This window comes from Lolium perenne, chromosome 2, assembly GCF_019359855.2.
Source record: "Lolium perenne isolate Kyuss_39 chromosome 2, Kyuss_2.0, whole genome shotgun sequence".
In the NCBI taxonomy this organism is placed as follows: domain Eukaryota; kingdom Viridiplantae; phylum Streptophyta; class Magnoliopsida; order Poales; family Poaceae; genus Lolium; species Lolium perenne.
In genome coordinates this window covers 9741836-9759856 of record NC_067245.2, presented here as the reverse complement: position 1 = coordinate 9759856, position 18021 = coordinate 9741836, and positions in this window count along the sequence as shown.

Sequence of the window (18021 nt, the reverse complement as noted above, 5' to 3'; positions counted from 1 at the left end):
GTACTTCCTGGCGCCGTTGCAATCCCTGTAGCACGCCAGCAGCTCTTTTTCTGGCGCCGTTGCCGGGGAGATCAAGACACGCTGCAAGGGGAGTCTCTCACATCCAATCTCTTTACTTTGTTTATTGTCTTGCTTTACTTTATTTTATTTTCTGTCTTGTTTGCTTTCTTTATATCAAAAACACAAAAAAATTAGTTACTTGTTTTACTTTACTTAATTTAGTTTGCTTTACTTATTTTTATTACTGTTAAAATGAATACTCCTGAGAACACTAAGTTGTGTGATTTCACTAGCACCAATAATAATGATTTTATATGCACTCCTATTGCTCCACCTGCTACTACAGCAGAATTTTATGAAATTAAACCTGCTTTACTAAATCTTGTTATGAGAGAGCAATTTTCTGGTGTTAGTACTGATGATGCTGCTACCCATCTTAATAATTTTGTTGAACTTTGTGAAATGCAAAAGTATAAGGATGTAGATGGGGATATTATAAAACTGAAATTGTTTCCTTTCTCCTTAAGAGGAAGAGCTAAAGATTGGTTGCTATCTTTGCCTAAGAATAGTATTGATTCATGGACTAAATGTAAAGATGCTTTCATTGGTAGATATTATCCTCCTGCTAAAATTATATCTTTGAGAAGTAGCATTATGAATTTTAAGCAATTGGATAATGAACATGTTGCCCAAGCATGGGAAAGAATGAAATCTTTGGTAAAGAATTGCCCTACCCATGGACTGACTACTTGGATGATCATCCAAACCTTTTATGCATGATTGAATTTTTCTTCGCGGAACCTATTGGATTCAGCTGCTGGAGGTACTTTTATGTCCATCACTTTGGGTGCTGCAACAAAACTTCTTGATGATATGATGATCAACTACTCTGAATGGCACACTGAAAGGACTCCACAAGGTAAGAAGGTAAATTCTGTTGAAGAAACCTCCTCCTTGAGTGATAAGATTGATGTTATTATGTCTATGCTTGTTAATGGTAGATCTAATGTTGATCCTAATAATGTTCCTTTAGCTTCATTGGTTGCTCAAGAAGAGCATGTTGATGTGAACTTCATTAAAAATAATAATTTCAACAACAATGCTTATAGGAATAATTTTGGTAACAACTATAGGCCATACCCTTCTAATAATGGCAATGGTTATGTTAATTCTTATGGTAATTCTTACAATAATAATAGGAGTGTACCCTCTGGTCTTGAAGCCATGCTTAAAGAATTTATTAATACACAAACTGCTTTTAACAAATCTGTTGAAGAAAAGCTTGGTAAAATTGATGTTCTTGCTTCTAAGGTTGATAGTCTTGCTGCTGATGTTGATCTTTTAAAACTGAAAGTTATGCCTAATGAAGATAAAGATATTAAGTCATTTGCTACAGCAAACGCTATCCAAGTTCGAATTAATGAAAATATTAGATCGATGGCTGAATTGCATGCTAGGTGGGAAAGAGAAGAAAAACTAGCTAAAGAGAATAATGTAGCTAAAGTTTGGACTATTACTACCCCTAGTAATGTTGATGCTTCACATGTTGCTAAACCTCCTACTATCAATGGTAAAATAATTGGTGTTAGCAATGTTTCTACTCCTAATGCAAAGCGTGCAAAACTGCCTGAAACTGCTAAAATCATTAAACCGTTTGTGATAAAACTGCTGAAATTTTTCAGAGTATTGGGGACAATGATCCCATTGCTTTAGATCATAATGGTTTAGATTTTGATGATTGTCACATCTCTGAAGTTATAAAGTTCTTGCAAAAACTTGCTAGAAGTCCTAATGCTAGTGCTATAAATTTGGCCTTTACAAAACATATTACAAATGCTCTCATTAAAGCTAGAGAAGAGAAATTAAAACTTGAAACTTCTATTCCTAGGAAGTTAGAAGATGGTTGGGAGCCCATCATTAAGATGAAGGTCAATGATTTTGATTGTAATGCTTTATGTGATCTTGGTGCAAGTATTTCTGTTATGCCTAAGAAACTTTATGATATGCTTGACTTGCCACCATTGAAAAATTGTTATTTGGATGTTAATCTTGCTGATAATTCTATAAAGAAACCTTTGGGGAGGATTGATAATGTTCACATTACGGTTAACAATAACCTTGTCCCCGTTGATTTTGTTGTTTTGGATATTGAATGCAATGCATCTTGTCCTATTATTTTGGGAAGACCATTTCTTCGAACTGTTGGTGCTATTATTGATATGAAAGAAGGAAATATTAAATATCAATTCCCTCTTAAGAAAGGTATGGAACACTTCCCTAGAAAGAGAATGAAGTTGCCTTTTGATTCTATTATTAGAACAAATTATGATGTTGATGCTTCTTCTCTTGATAATACTTGATTTACACTTTCTGCGCCTAGCTGAAAGGCGTTAAAGAAAAGCGCTTATGGGAGACAACCCATTATTTTACTTCTGCACTTTTGTTTTATATTTGAGTCTTAGAAGTTGTTACTACTGTAGCAACCTCTCCTTATCTTTATTTTATTGCATTGTTGTGCCAAGTAAAGTCTTTGATAGTAAGGTTGATACTAGATTTGGATTACTGCGCAGAAACAGATTTCTTGCTGTCACGAATTTGAGTAGCCCCTTCTGTAGGTAACTCATAAAAATCTGCCAATTTACGTGAATGATCCTCCGATACGTACGCAACTTTCATTCAATTTGAGCTTCTTCATCTGAGCCTGTTAAGTGCCACTAAAAAATTCGTCTTTACGGACTGTTCTGTTTTGACAGATTCTGCCTTTTATTTCACATTGCCTGTTTTGCTATGTTGGATGGATTTCTTTGTTCCATTAACTTTCAGTAGCTTTGTGCAATGTCCAGAAGTGTTAAGAATGATTATGTCACCTCTGAATATGTGAATTTTTGATTATGCACTAACCCTCTAATGAGATTGTTTTGAGTTTGGTGTGGAGGAAGTTTTCAAGGGTCAAGAGAGGAGGATGATATATTACGATCAAGAAGAGTGAAAAGTCTAAGCTTGGGGATGCCCCCGTGGTTCATCCCTGCATATTTCAAGAAGACTCAAGCATCTAAGCTTGGGGATGCCCAAGGCATCCCCTTCTTCATCGACCACTTATCAGGTCACCTCTAGTGAAACTATATTTTTATTCCGTCACATCTTATGTGCTTTACTTGGAGCATCTGTGTGCTTTTATTTTTGTTTTTGTTTGAATAAAATCGGATCCTAGCATTCTTTGTGTGGGAGAAAGACACGCTCCGCTGTTGCATATGAACACAGGTGTTCTTAGCTTTACTTTTAATGTTCATGGCGAAGGTTGAAACTGCTTCGTTCATTGCTATTTGGTTGGAAACAGAAAATGCTACATGTGGTAATTGGTATATTGTCTTGAATAATTTGATAGTTGGCAATTGTTGTGCTCAAATAGATCATATTTAAGCTCTTGCATCATGTACCTTGCACCCATTAATGAAGAACTACCATAGAGCTTGTTGAAATTTGGTTTGCATGATTGGTCTCTCTAAAGTCTAGATATTTTCTGGTAAAGGTGTTTGAACAACAAGGAAGACAGTGTAGAGTCTTATAATGCTTGCAATATGTTCTTATGTAAGTTTTGCTGTACCGGTTCATACTTGTGTTTGCTTCAAACAACCTTGCTAGCCCAAAGCCTTGTACTGAGAGGGAATGCTTCTCGTGCATCCAAAATCCCTGAGCCAAAAACTATGCCACTTGTGTCCACCATACCTACCTACTACATGGTATTTCTCTGCCATTCCAAAGTAAATTGCTTGAGTGCTACCTTTAAAATTCCATTCTTTGTCTTTGCAATATATAGCTCATGGGAAAAATAGCTTAAAAACTATTGTGGTATTGAATATGTAGCTTATGTATCTTATTTCTTATGAGTTGCTTGTTGAGCGGTAACCATGTTTCTGGGGACGCCATCAACTATTTCACCTTTGTTGAATATCATGTGAGTTGCTATGCATGTTCGTCTTGTCTGAAGTAAGGGTGATTTATCATGATCAAATGGTTTGAGTATGCATATTGTTAGAGAAGAACATCGGGCCGCTAACTAAAGCCATGATCCATGGTGGAAGTTTCAGTTTGGACAACAATCCTCAATCTCATATGAGAATATTATCTGTTGTTGAATGCTTATGCATTAAAGAGGATTCCATTATCTGTTGTCTATGTTGTCCCGGTATGGATGTCTAAGTTGAGAATAATCAAAAGCGAGAAATCCAATGCGAACTTTCTCCTTAGACCTTTGTACAGGCGGCATAGAGGTACCCCTTTGTGACACTTGGTTGAAACATATGTAATGCAATGAGAATCCATGGAAATCCAAGCTAATTAGGACAAGGTGCGAGCACTATTGGTATTCTATGCATGAGGCTTGCAACTTATAGGATGTCTTATGCATAACACATATGAATTATTACTACCGTTGACAAAATTGTTTCCATATTTTCAAAATAAAAGCTCTAGCACAAATATAGCAATCCATGCTTCCCTCTGCGAAGGGCCTTTCTTTTACTTTATGTTGAGTCAGTTTACCTACTTCTTTCTATCTTAAAAGCAAACACTTGTGTCAACTGTGTGCATTGATTCTTACATACTTGCTTATTTGCATTCATCATATTACTTTGTGTTGACAATCATCCATGAGATATACATGTTGAAGTTGAAAGCAACTGCTGAAACTTATATCTTCCTTTGTGTTGCTTCAAAACTTTCTACTAAGGATTTATTGCTTTATGAGTTAACTCCTATGCAAGACTTATTGATGCTTGTCTTGAAAGTACTATTCATGAAAAGTCTTTGCTATATGATTCAGTTGTTTAATCATTGACTTTACCATTGCTTCGAATCACTTCATTCATCTCATATGCTTTACAATAGTATTGATCAAGATTATGATAGCATGTCACTTCAGAAATTATCCTTGTTATCGTTTACCTACTCGAGGGCGAGTAGGAACTAAGCTTGGGGATGCTTGATACGTCTCAAACGTATGTATAATTTCTTATGTTCCATGCTAGTTTTATGATGATACTCACATGTTTTATACACACTTTATATCATTTTTATGCATTTTCCGGCACTAACCTATTGACGAGATGCCGAAGAGCCAGTTGCTGTTTTCTGCTGTTTTTGGTTTCAGAAATCCTACACAGGAAATATTCTCGGAATTGGACGAAACAAAAGCCCAGGGTCTTATTTTTCCACGAAGCTCCCAGAAGACCGAAGAGGATACGAAGTGGGGCCACGAGGGGCCGACACCACAAGGCGGTGCGGCCAAGGAGGGGCCCGCGCCGACCTGTGGGGTGGGGCCCCCGTGCCTCCTCCGACTCTGCCCTTCCGCCTACTTAAAGCCTTCGTCGCGAAAACCATAGTACCGAGAGCCACGATACGAGAAAAGTTCCAGAGACGCCGTCGCCGCCAATCCCATCTCGGGGGATTCAGGAGATCACCTCCGGCACCCTGCCGGAGAGGGGAATCATCACCGGAGGGCTCTACATCACCATGCCCGCCTCCGGACTGATGCGTGAGTAGTTCATCCTTGGACTATGGGTCCATAGCAGTAGCTAGATGGTTATCTTCTCCTCTTGTGCTATCATGTTTAGATCTTGTGAGCTGCCTATCATGATCAAGATCATCTATTTGTAATGCTACATGTTGTGTTTGGTGGGATCCGATGAATATGGAATACTATGTCAAGTTGATTATCAATCTATCATATATGTGTTGTTTATGATCTTGCATGCTCTCCGTTGCTAGTAGATGCTCTGGCCAAGTTGATACTTGTAACTCCAAGAGGGAGTATTTATGCTCGATAGTGGGTTCATGCCTCCATTGAATCTGGGACAGTGACAGAAAGTTCTAAGGTTGTGGATGTGCTGTTGCCACTAGGGATAAAACATCGATGCTTTGTCTAAGGATATTTGTGTTGATTACATTACGCACCATACTTAATGCAATTGTCTGTTGTTTGCAACTTAATACTGGAAGGGGTGCGGATGCTAACCCGAAGGTGGACTTTTTAGGCATAGATGCATGCTGGATAGCGGTCTATGTACTTTGTCGTAATGCCCTAAGTAAATCTCATAGTAGTCATCATGATATGTATGTGCATTGTTATGCCCTCTCTATTTGTCAATTGCCCACCTGTAATTTGTTCACCCAACATGCTATTTATCTTATTGGAGAGACACCACTAGTGAACTGTGGACCCCGGTCCATTCTTTTACATCTGAAATACAACCTACTGCAATCATTGTTCTCTGCTGTTCTTTGCAAACAAACATCATTCTCCACACCATACGATTAATCCTTTGTTTTCAGCAAGCCGGTGAGATTGACAACCTCATTGTTAAGTTGGGGCAAAGTATCTTGATTGTGTTGTGCAGGTTCCACGTTGGCGCCGGAATCCCTGGTGTTGCGCCGCACTACACTCCTTCACCAACAACCTTCACGTGTTCCTTGACTCCTACTGGTTCGATAAACCTTGGTTTCTTACTGAGGGAAAACTTGCTGCTGTACGCATCACACCTTCCTCTTGGGGTTCCCAACGGACGAGTACTTTACCGTCACAAGGAAGCTACTTCCTGGCGCCGTTGCAATCCCTGTAGCACGCCAGCAATCATATCATGCATCAATGAGCTTATGGTTGATAAAAGAAATAAGAGCATTGTATCATCAACTTATGCATATTCAATTGCAAAGAAAGATTTCTGAACCAATAATCATGCAAGTATGAACTTCATCAGTAGAAACTCTAGCAATTACCTCTTACCGTTTGAACAAGATCAACAATTGCATGTTGGACAGTTCAACAATGCTTCATGTGTGTCTATGAATATAGATCACTTCTTTGCTTGGCTTTTTACCAGCTTATTCTTCTTTTACTGTGCATTTGTACCGAAGATAAACTCTCATAGAGCAACTAGTTACGAGAAGAGGAATTGCTAAATGACAAGAAGAGCATGAAGTTTGATGTTCATCAAACAATCTGCTTTTCTTTTTCATGATTAGTTAATAGTCTTGCCCCTTAGTAACCAGTATAAACCTTATTCATGGATCTTTCAATCATGTCATATGCTTTACATCCACCTTTGTCTTTCACTTTCCATGGCTAACCGAATCATCGGGTGCCGACCTTTTCATTCACAAACTTGTTGGATCATATGTATTGAAATATCCATGACATCAATTTACCCATTGATTACCAAGTAGCACAAGAATATCTCATACTTCCTTGGCATCTCCTCTTCCTAACTATTTGTTCTCCAAGACCACATCTCCAACACAACTTCAAGGTATTTTTATTTTTCTTATATTATTTAATATTGCTTGCATGGATCTTTCCTTTGTTGCAAGCCATACTTACAAAATTCAATGCTTGTCCAACATGTTCAAGTTAATTAAGCTCAAGATAACATGTGATTGAAATTTCTAAATACGAGGAACACATATGCATGAGTGTTACCCATAAATCTCTATACAAAAGAATCATGGATTACACCATACTTCCAATTTCATTAAAAGCTACTTGACCAAAGATAGATGATAATGCTCTAAGAGCTCTCGAAACTATAAGAGACCTGATACTACTAGATGAAAGCAAATATTGAACTAAGATGACGAACTAAAATGATATGATAAACTAAAAAACATAAAAATACTTGTCGGGGGGAAGACCCCGGGTATGGCAAAGGACTGGGAACAGCTGGCTCAGGGCCGGCCGGCCCGCAGCCAAAGCCAGCTGAGGAGCAGCCGGCTGGAGCTGTGGTCGGCCGCCTTGGGGCCGACTGGAACCAAGTCTGTGCCGGCTTGGCCATGGCTGGCTGCGCCATGGTCTGGGCCGGCTTCGACATACCATATCCGGCTTAAGGTATGGTCAGCCGGCTTCGGCATAGCCAGGCCGGCTGCCCCTTCATCGGCCGGCTTTGTCTTTCCCCTGGCCGGCTCTAGAAGTTGGTGATCCTTGCAGGAGAAGACTCCTGGACGGTCGTCCGGTTGCCAAAGTCCACGAGGACGTCCCATCCCGCTGATCCCGCGACACTGCAGAGCAACATGGATCAGCGTGACAACATGCCATCATGGCCCGGCACTCCGGGGCGGCGCAGGCTACGAGTGGCGCTACCTAGGGGCCGCAGACTACGCCAAGAGCTAGATGCTGCCTAGAGGCTATCCGTCGACCTGTCCTGTCCCTGTCGGTAGGGACAGAACAACGTGACGGAGGCAGCAGCCGGGGCCCCCATCGCCTCGGGACTGCGCGGAGAAACCGGAGCCAGCGGGAGCGGCACCATAGCTTGTAGGGATCTCCATGTAATTGTAGCGGGCACTATATAAGCCCTAGTAGTACCCCCCCATTGGGGGGATCGATCCATTCTCTACTTGCACACTTAGCAGAACCGATTGGGAGGAGAGGTCTTCGTCTACCTCGAGCCCTCTCTCAAGCCGGCCACAGCTCAAGGAGCACCATTGTACTATCTCCACATAATATACATCATCAGGCAGGAGTAGGGGTGTTACCTCCATATGAGGGCCCCGAACCTGGGTACATCGCCGTGTCACTTGTGCTCATACCCGCCTCCGGAGTCCGTCATGGGCCATAAGGCCTCAACCACCTGACTTAAGCCACCCCATGGCATATCCCATGACAGATCCACGACATTTGGTGCCCACCGTGAGGCCTTCAGCGTCTGCGGCCGGAGTCTTCTTCCGGGCGGGCCTCCTTCTTCCCTCCGGCGAGCGAGTCAAGCTTGATCTGGAGGGTTGGCTCGCTGGACTGTGTCAGCGACAACGCTGGTTGCTTCATCGACATGCCCTTCCCTGCCAGCGGCAACGTCATCACCTTCGGCGCACATCACGTCTACATGGCCACCGTGGCGCCACCGCGCTACCCGCGCCATGTACGGAGCTGTGTTGGCCCTCCTCGCGGAGCCGGCATCGGCCATGGCACCGCCAGCCCCTGCGTCGTGCAGGAGGTTATGGACACCGGCGACAACGCCACCAAGTCCGCGCGCAACCGCTGCCCCGCGCTGGAGCGCAACACCAACGCGGACGGCACCTCGGGCTCCGCTCCACCACCTCCGCCCCCGCCGTCCAAGCTGGAGGCGGCTAGGGCGAAGATGAGCACCCCTATCACCGCTGGCACCGACCCGAGCACCCTCGAGGCTGACCTAGAGGCTCACCATTTGCTTCTCGTTCAGCAGGCAGATGAGGTCGCGGCTGCCAAACGCCAGCTGGAGATTACCACTCGCGAGTACAATCGTGCCCACGGCTTCACGCCGGCTGGGGACGGCCCCAGCCGGGCCGGGCAGATTCGCCGTCGAGGAGGTGCCCTCGGCGAAGAGATAGACCGCGACGGCAAGGCCATGCCTGCCGTCTCCCTGGGCAGGCCAATCTACAACACCCCCAAGAAGAATGTGCGCGTGGCGACAGCCGCCGTGGAAGAGCTAAGCCGCCTTGAGGGTGAAGAGCTGCGTCGCCAGACAAAGCGCGTGGCCGAGTTGCTCCGCATCGCCACCGAGCAGCATAATGACCCAAGGTATGCCGGCAACACCCCCAGTGTTTCTCTCGCTCGTGGTGCAGCCGGCGGCACCAAAAGCGGCCCTAGAGACACCGCATAGTCATCATCACCGCACCCGAGCCGACATAGAGGTTCCATGGGAGGGGCCCACGCCGGCTCCAGCCGGCGCAGCCGGCAGAAGCAGTACACCGGCCAGAGCGACAGGAGCAGCCAAAGCCGGCCTCAACCCAACCGAGAGTAGCCATAGTACGCTCCCGAGCAGCCGGCGCAGAAGCACCCGCATCATCCGGCTCCAGAAGCCAGCGGCCACCGCCAGCCGGCTCACTCCCGGTGGGGGCCACACGTCGAGCCTGTTGATGCCCGAGACCGCATCGACCGGCTCGTGGAATCCCTCATCGCGGATGAAGAGGGGCCAGCCGGCCCCAAATGTTTCGGTCCTTGCATCCTGAGTGAGCCCGTGATCAACGGGTTCCAGCTCCCCCGCGACACCCCCAAGTACGACGACACCGCCAAGCCGGAGGACTGGCTGCTGGACTACACCACAGCAGTCAACTGTTGGAGATATGCCCAAGAGGCAATAATAAAGTGGTTATTATATATCTTTATGTTTATGATAAATGTTTGCATATCATGCTATAATTGTATTAACCGAAACATTGATACATGTGTGTTATGTAAACAACAAGGAGTCCCTAGTAAGCCTCTTGTATAACTAGCTTGTTGATTAATAGATGATCATAGTTTCATGATCATGAACATTGGATGTTATTAATAATAAGGTTATGTCATTAGATGAATGATATAATGGACACACCCAATTAAGCGTAGCATAAGATCACGTCATTAAGTTTAAATTGCTATAAGCTTTCGATACATACTTACCTAGTCCTTCGACCATGAGATCATGTAAATCACTTATACCGGAAGGGTACTTTCATTACATCAAACACCACTGCGTAAATGGGTGGTTATAAAGGTGGGATTAAGTATTCGGAAAGTATGAGTTGAGGCATATGGATCAAGAGTGGGATATTGTCCATCCCGATGACGGATAGATATTCTCTGGGCCCTCTCAGTGGAATGTCGTCTGATTAGCTTGCAAGCATGTGACTTGGTCACAAGAGATGACATGCCACGGTACGAGTAAAGAGTACTTGTCGGAGACGAGGTTGAACAAGGTATGGAGATACCGATGATCAAACCTCGGACAAGTAAAATATCGCGAGACAAAGGGAATCGGTATCGTATGTAAATGGTTCAATCGATCACTAAGTTATCGTTGAATATGTGGGAGCCATTATGGATCTCCAGATCCCGCTATTGGTTATTGGACGGAGAAGAGTCTCGACTATGTCTGCATAGTTCGCGAACCGTAGGGTGACACACTTAAGGTTTGATGTCGTTTAAGTAGATATGGAATATGGAATGGAGTTCGAAGTTTTGTTCGGAGTCTCGGATGGGATCCAGGACATCACGAGGAGTTCCGGAATGGTCCGGAGAATAAGATTCATATATAGGAAGTCACTTTCCAAGTTTGGAAATGATCCGGTGCATTTATGGAAGGTTCTAGAAGGTTCTAGAAAAGTCCGGAAGAAATCACCGTGGAAAGTGGAGTCCCGGAGGGACTCCACCTTGCATGGCCGGCCAAACCCTAGGGGGGAGGAGTCCCAGGTGGGCTCCACCTAGGTGGCCGGCCAACCCCCCTCAAGGAAAGGTGGGAGTCCCACCTTGAGTAGGACTCCCCCCTTGAGTAGGTTTCCCACCTATGGGAGGTTTTGTTGTTGGGGTCTTATTCGAAGACTTGGACTACAACTCTTGGGGGTTTCCACCTATATAAAGAGGGGAGGGGAGGGGCTGGCCGGCCACACCAATACCACCTTGGCCGCACCCCCCAAAGAGCCCCCTCTCCCAGAAACCCTAGCGGTTCCCTCCTCCCTCTCTCTCCCGCATAGCTTAGGCGAAGCTCTATCGGAGATCTCCACCACCACCGCCACCACGCCGTCGTGCTGCCGGGATTCCGAGGAGGATCTACTACTTCCGCTGCCCGCTGGAACGGGAAGGAGGACGTCGTCATCAACACCAAACGTGTGACCGAGTACGGAGGTGCTGCCCGTTCGTGGCACCGAAGATCTTCTACGCGCTTTTGCAAGCGGCAAGTGATCGTCTACATCCACCACGAGATCCGATCTCGTTAATGCTTTGTGATCTTCAAGGGTATGTTGATCTTCACCTCGTTGCTACCATCTTCTTGATTGGATCTTGGCTTGTTCTTCGTTCTTGCGATAGGAAAATTTTTGTTTTCTATGCTACGAATCCCAACAGTGGTATCAGAGCCGTGTCTATGCATAGATTGGTTGCACGAGTAGAACACAATGGTTTTATGGGCGTTGATGCTTTTGTTGTCTTTAGTTCGTGTACTTTGCATCTTGCGGGATGGTGGGATGAAGCGGCTCGGGCTAACTTTACATGACCGCGTTCATGAGATTTGCTCCACGCTTGACATGCAACTTGGATTGCATAAGTGGCTTTGCGGGTGTCTGTCTCTCCCACCATAGTGAAGATTCAATCTACTCTTTCTATTGACAACATTAGTATCACCGTTGTGGTTCATGTTCGTAGGTAGATTGGATCTTACTCGAAAACCCTAAACCACGTAAAATATGCAAACCAAATTAGAGGCGTCTAACTTGTTTTTGCAGGGTTTGGTGATGTGATATGGCCATGATATGATGATGAATATGTATGAGATGATCATTATTGTATTGTGGCAACCGGCAGAAGCCTTATGGTTGTCTTTAAATTTCATGTTGAAGTATTATTTCAAAGTAGTTGTAATAGTTACTACATGGGAGCACAACCATGAAGACGGCGCCATTAACCTTGACGCTACGCCGACGATGATGGAGATCATGCCCGGTGATGATGGAGATCATGTCCGTGCTTTGGAGATGAAGATCAAAGGCGCAAAGACAAAAGGGCCATATCATATCACATATGAATTGCATGTGATGTTAATCCTTTTATGCATCTTATATTGCTTAGATCGCGACGGTAGCATTATAAGATGATCCCTCTCACTAAATATCAAGATAATAAAGTGTTCATCCTTAGTATGCACCGTTGCTAAGACTTGTCATTTCGAAGCATCACGTGATGATCGGGTGTGATAGATTCTACATGTGCATACAACGGGTGCAAGCCAGTTTTGCACACGCGGATACTAAGGTTGCCTTGACGAGCCTAGCATGTACAGACATGGTCTCGGAACACGGGATACCGAAAGGTAGAGCATGAGTCATATGGATGATATGATGAACACTTTGAGTGTTCGCCTTTGAAGCTACATCTTTTCTCGTGATAATCGGAATTGGTGTAGTGGATTTGGTTCGTGTGATCACTAAGACAATGCGAGGGATATTGTTTTAAGTGGGAGTTCACCTAGTTAATTTAAGAATTAAAATTTGAACTCAATTTATCATAAACTTAGTCTAAACTCTTTGCAAATATGTTGTAGATCATGGCGTCCCCCTCCATCAATTTTAACCAGTTCCTAGAGAAAGAAAAGCTTAAAAGCAATGGTAGCAACTTCACCGACTGGTTCCGTCATGTGAGGATTTTCCTCAATGGTGGAAATCTGCAATTTGTGCTCGAAGCACCGCTAGGTCCCCCACCACCACCTGCAGTATCCGAGGACGAAAAGAATGTTTACGAGACTCGGGTAACTCGGTACTCTCAAGTTCAGTGTGCCATCCTGTGCAGCCTAGAGGCGGAGCTCCAAAAGCGTTTTGAGCACCACGACCCTTATGAGCTGGTCCATGAGCTAAAAACTATTTTTGAAACTCATGCGGCCGTGGAAAGCTATGAGGCCTCGAAACACTTCTTTGGCTGTATGATGGAAGAGGGTAGCTCCGTTAGTGAGCACGTGCTCGCTATGTCCGGGCACGCGAAGAAGCTCAGTGACTTGGGGATAGTGATTCCTATCAAGCTGGGTATTCATCGTGTACTCCAATCACTGCCACCTAGTTACAAGAACTTTGTGATGAACTACAACATGCAGAACATGAACAAGGAGTTACCTGAACTCTTCTCCATGCTAAAATCTGCTGAGGTGGAAATACAGAAAGAGCACCAAGTGTTGATGGTCAACAAGACCACCAGTTTCAAGAAGCAGGGCAAGCCTAAGAAGGGGAACTTCAAGAAGGGTAGCAAGAAAGTTGCTGCGCCTCCTGAGAAGCCTAAGGCTGGCCCTAAACCTGATACTGAGTGCTATTACTGCAAGGAGAAGGGGCACTGGAAGCGGAATTGCCCCAAGTACATGGCTGATCTGAAGAGCGGCCTTGTCAAGAAAAAGAAAGGTATATTTGATATGCATGTTATAGATGTCTATCTTACTGGTTCTCGTAGTAGTGCCTGAGTATTTGATACTGGTTCGGTTGCTCATATTTGTAACTCGAAACAGGAACTGCGGAATAGACGAAACCTAGCGAGGGACGAGGTGACGATGCGCGTTGGAAATGGATCCAAGGTCGATGTGATCGCCGTCGGCACGCTCCCTCTACATCTACCTTCGGGATTAGTTTTAAACCTAAATAATTGTTATTTGGTGCCTGCGTTGAGCATGAACATTATATCTGGATCTTGTTTAATGCAAGACGGTTATTCATTTAAGTCAGAGAATAATGGTTGTTCTATTTATATGAATAATATCTTTTATGGTCATGCGCCTGAGATGAATGGTTTATTCTTGTTAAATCTCGATAGTAGTGATACACATGTTCATAACATTGATGCTAAGCGAATTAAATTAAATGATAATTCTACTTATATGTGGCACTGTCGTCTTGGGCATATTGGAGTGAAGCGCATGAAGAAACTCCATTCTGATGGACTTCTTGAGTCACTTGACTTTGAGTCACTTGATAGATGGGAAGCATGTCTAATGGGAAAAATGACTAGGACTCCATTCTCTGGTACAATGGAGCAAGCTACAGACTTATTGGAAATCATACATACCGATGTATGTGGACCAATGAGTGTAGCATCGCGCGGTGGTTGTCGTTATCGTTATGTTCTAACCTTCACGGATGATCTGAGTAGATATGGGTATATCTATTTCATGAAACATAAGTCCGAAACTTTCGAGAAGTTTAAAGAATTCCAAAGTGAAGTAGAAAATCAACGTAACAAGAAGATTAAGTTTCTGCGTTCTGATCGCGGAGGCGAATATCTGAGTTATGAGTTTGGCATGCATTTAAAGAAATGCGGAATACTTTCATAGTTGACACCGTCGGGAACACCATAGCGCAATGGTGTGTCCGAACGTCGTAATTGAACTCTCTTGGATATGGTTCGATCTACGATGTCTCTTACTGATTTGCCGTTATCGTTCTGGGGTTATGCTTTAGAGACAGCCGCATTCACTTTAAATAGGGCACCATCTAAATCCGTTGAAACGACACCGTATGAATTATGGTTTGGCAAGAAACCTAAGCTGTCGTTCCTTAAAGTTTGGGGTTGCGAAGCTTATGTAAAGAAGTTACAACCTGACAAGCTAGAACCCAAAGCGGAGAAATGCGTCTTCATAGGATACCCTAAAGAAACAATTGGGTATACTTTCTATCACAGATCCGAAGGCAAAATCTTTGTTGCTAAGAACGGATCCTTTCTTGAGAAGGAGTTTCTCACTAAAGAAGTGACTGGAAGAAAAGTAGAACTCGACGAGGTTACTGAACCTTCTCTCGTAGATCAGAGTAGCGCAGTACCGGAAGATGTTCCTGTGCAGCCTGCACCGATAGGAGAGGAAGCAAATGATAATGATCATGAAACTTCGAACGAGAAAACTACTGAACCTCGCAGATCGACGAGGGAACGTACCACTCCTGATTGGTATGATCCCAGTCTAAATGTCATGATTGTGGACAACAATGATGAAGACCCTGCGATGTATGAGGAAGCAATGATGAGCCCAGATTCCAACAAATGGCATGAAGACATGAAATCCGAAATGGGATCCATGTATGATAACCAAGTATGGACTTTGGTAGACTTACCTGATAGCCGCAAGGCTGTCGAGAATAAATGGATCTTCAAGAGAAAAACAGATGCTGATGGTAATGTTACTGTCTATAAAGCTCGACTTGTCGCGAAGGGGTTCCGACAAATTCAAGGAGTTGACTACGATGAGACTTTCTCACCTGTAGCGAAGCTAAAGTCTGTGAGGATTTTGTTAGCAATAGCTGCATTTTTCGATTACGAGATCTGGCAGATGGATGTCAAAACGGCGTTCCTTAATGGTGACATTGAGGAAGAGTTGTATATGGTACAACCCAAAGGTTTTGTCGATCCTAAAAATGCTGACAAGGTATGCAAACTTCAGGGTTCCATTTATGGACTGAAGCAAGCATCCCGGAGTTGGAACCGACGCTTTGATAAGGTGATCAAAGACTTCGGGTTTATACAGTGTCATGGAGAGGCCTGTATTTACAAGAAAGTGAGTGGGAGCTCTGTAGCATTCCTGATATTATATGTAGATGACATATTATTGATTGAGAATGATATAGAACTATTAAGCAGTGTAAAAAGTTATTTGAATAAGTGTTTTTCAATGAAAGACCTTGGTGAAGCAGCGTACATTTTAGGCATCAAGATTTATAGAGATAGATCAAGACGCCTAATAGGGCTTTCGCAGAGTACATACCTGGACAAGATTCTAAAGAAGTTTAGAATGGATGAAAGCAAGAAAGGGTTCTTGCCTATGTTGCCAGGTAAGGTCTTGAGTAAAACTCAAGGTCCGGCTACGGCAGAAGAAAGAGAGAGGATGAATCAAATCCCCTATGCCTCGGCAGTAGGCTCTATCATGTATGCCATGCTGTGTACTAGACCGGATATCGCACATGCTGTTAGTTTGACCAGCAGATATCAAAGTGATCCAGGAATGGAACACTGGACAGCGGTCAAGAATATCCTGAAGTACTTGAAAAGGACTAAGGATATGTTTCTTTGTTATGGCGGAGACCAAGAGCTCGTTGTAACCAGTTACACCGATGCAAGTTGGAACACTGATCCTGATGACTCTAAGTCTCAGTATGGGTACGTGTTTATATTGAATGGTGCTGCAGTTAGCTGGATGAGTTCCAAGCAGTGCACGGTGGCGAAGTCTTCAACTGAATCTGAATACATAGCGGCTTCGGAGGCTTCATCAGAAGCGGTATGGATGAAGAGGTTCATTGTTGAGCTTGGTGTGGTTCCTAGTGCGTTGGACCCATTAGTCATCTATTGTGACAACATGGGTGCCATCGCCAATGCACAAGAACCAAGGTCATACAAGAAGCTAAAGCATATCAAGCTGCGTTTTCATTCGATTCGCGAGTACATCGAAGATGGTGAAGTAAAGATTTGCAAAGTACACACAGATCTGAATGTAGCAGATCCGTTGACTAAAGCTCTCCCTAGGGCAAAACATGACCAACACCAGAATGCCATGGGTGTTAGGTACCTTACCATGTAATCTAGATTATTTACTCTAGTGCAAGTGGGAGACTGTTGGAGATATGCCCAAGAGGCAATAATAAAGTGGTTATTATATATCTTTATGTTTATGATAAATGTTTGCATATCATGCTATAATTGTATTAACCGAAACATTGATACATGTGTGTTATGTAAACAACAAGGAGTCCCTAGTAAGCCTCTTGTATAACTAGCTTGTTGATTAATAGATGATCATAGTTTCATGATCATGAACATTGGATGTTATTAATAACAAGGTTATGTCATTAGATGAATGATATAATGGACACACCCAATTAAGCGTAGCATAAGATCACGTCATTAAGTTCAAATTGCTATAAGCTTTCGATACATAGTTACCTAGTCCTTCGACCATGAGATCATGTAAATCACTTATACCGGAAGGGTACTTTGATTACATCAAACACCACTGCGTAAATGGGTGGTTATAAAGGTGGGATTAAGTATTCGGAAAGTATGAGTTGAGGCATATGGATCAAAAGTGGGATATTGTCCATCCCGATGACGGATAGATATTCTCTGGGCCCTCTCGGTGGAATGTCGTCTGATTAGCTTGCAAGCATGTGACTTGGTCACAAGAGATGACATGCCACGGTACGAGTAAAGAGTACTTGTCGGAGACGAGGTTGAACAAGGTATGGAGATACCGATGATCAAACCTCGGACAAGTAAAATATCGCGAGACAAAGGGAATCGGTATCGTATGTAAATGGTTCAATCGATCACTAAGTTATCGTTGAATATGTGGGAGCCATTATGGATCTCCAGATCCCGCTATTGGTTATTGGTCGGAGAAGAGTTTCGACTATGTCTGCATAGTTCGCGAACCGTAGGGTGACACACTTAAGGTTTGATGTCGTTTAAGTAGATATGGAATATGGAATGGAGTTCGAAGTTTTGTTCGGAGTCTCGGATGGGATCCAGGACATCACGAGGAGTTCCGGAATGGTCCGGAGAATAAGATTCAT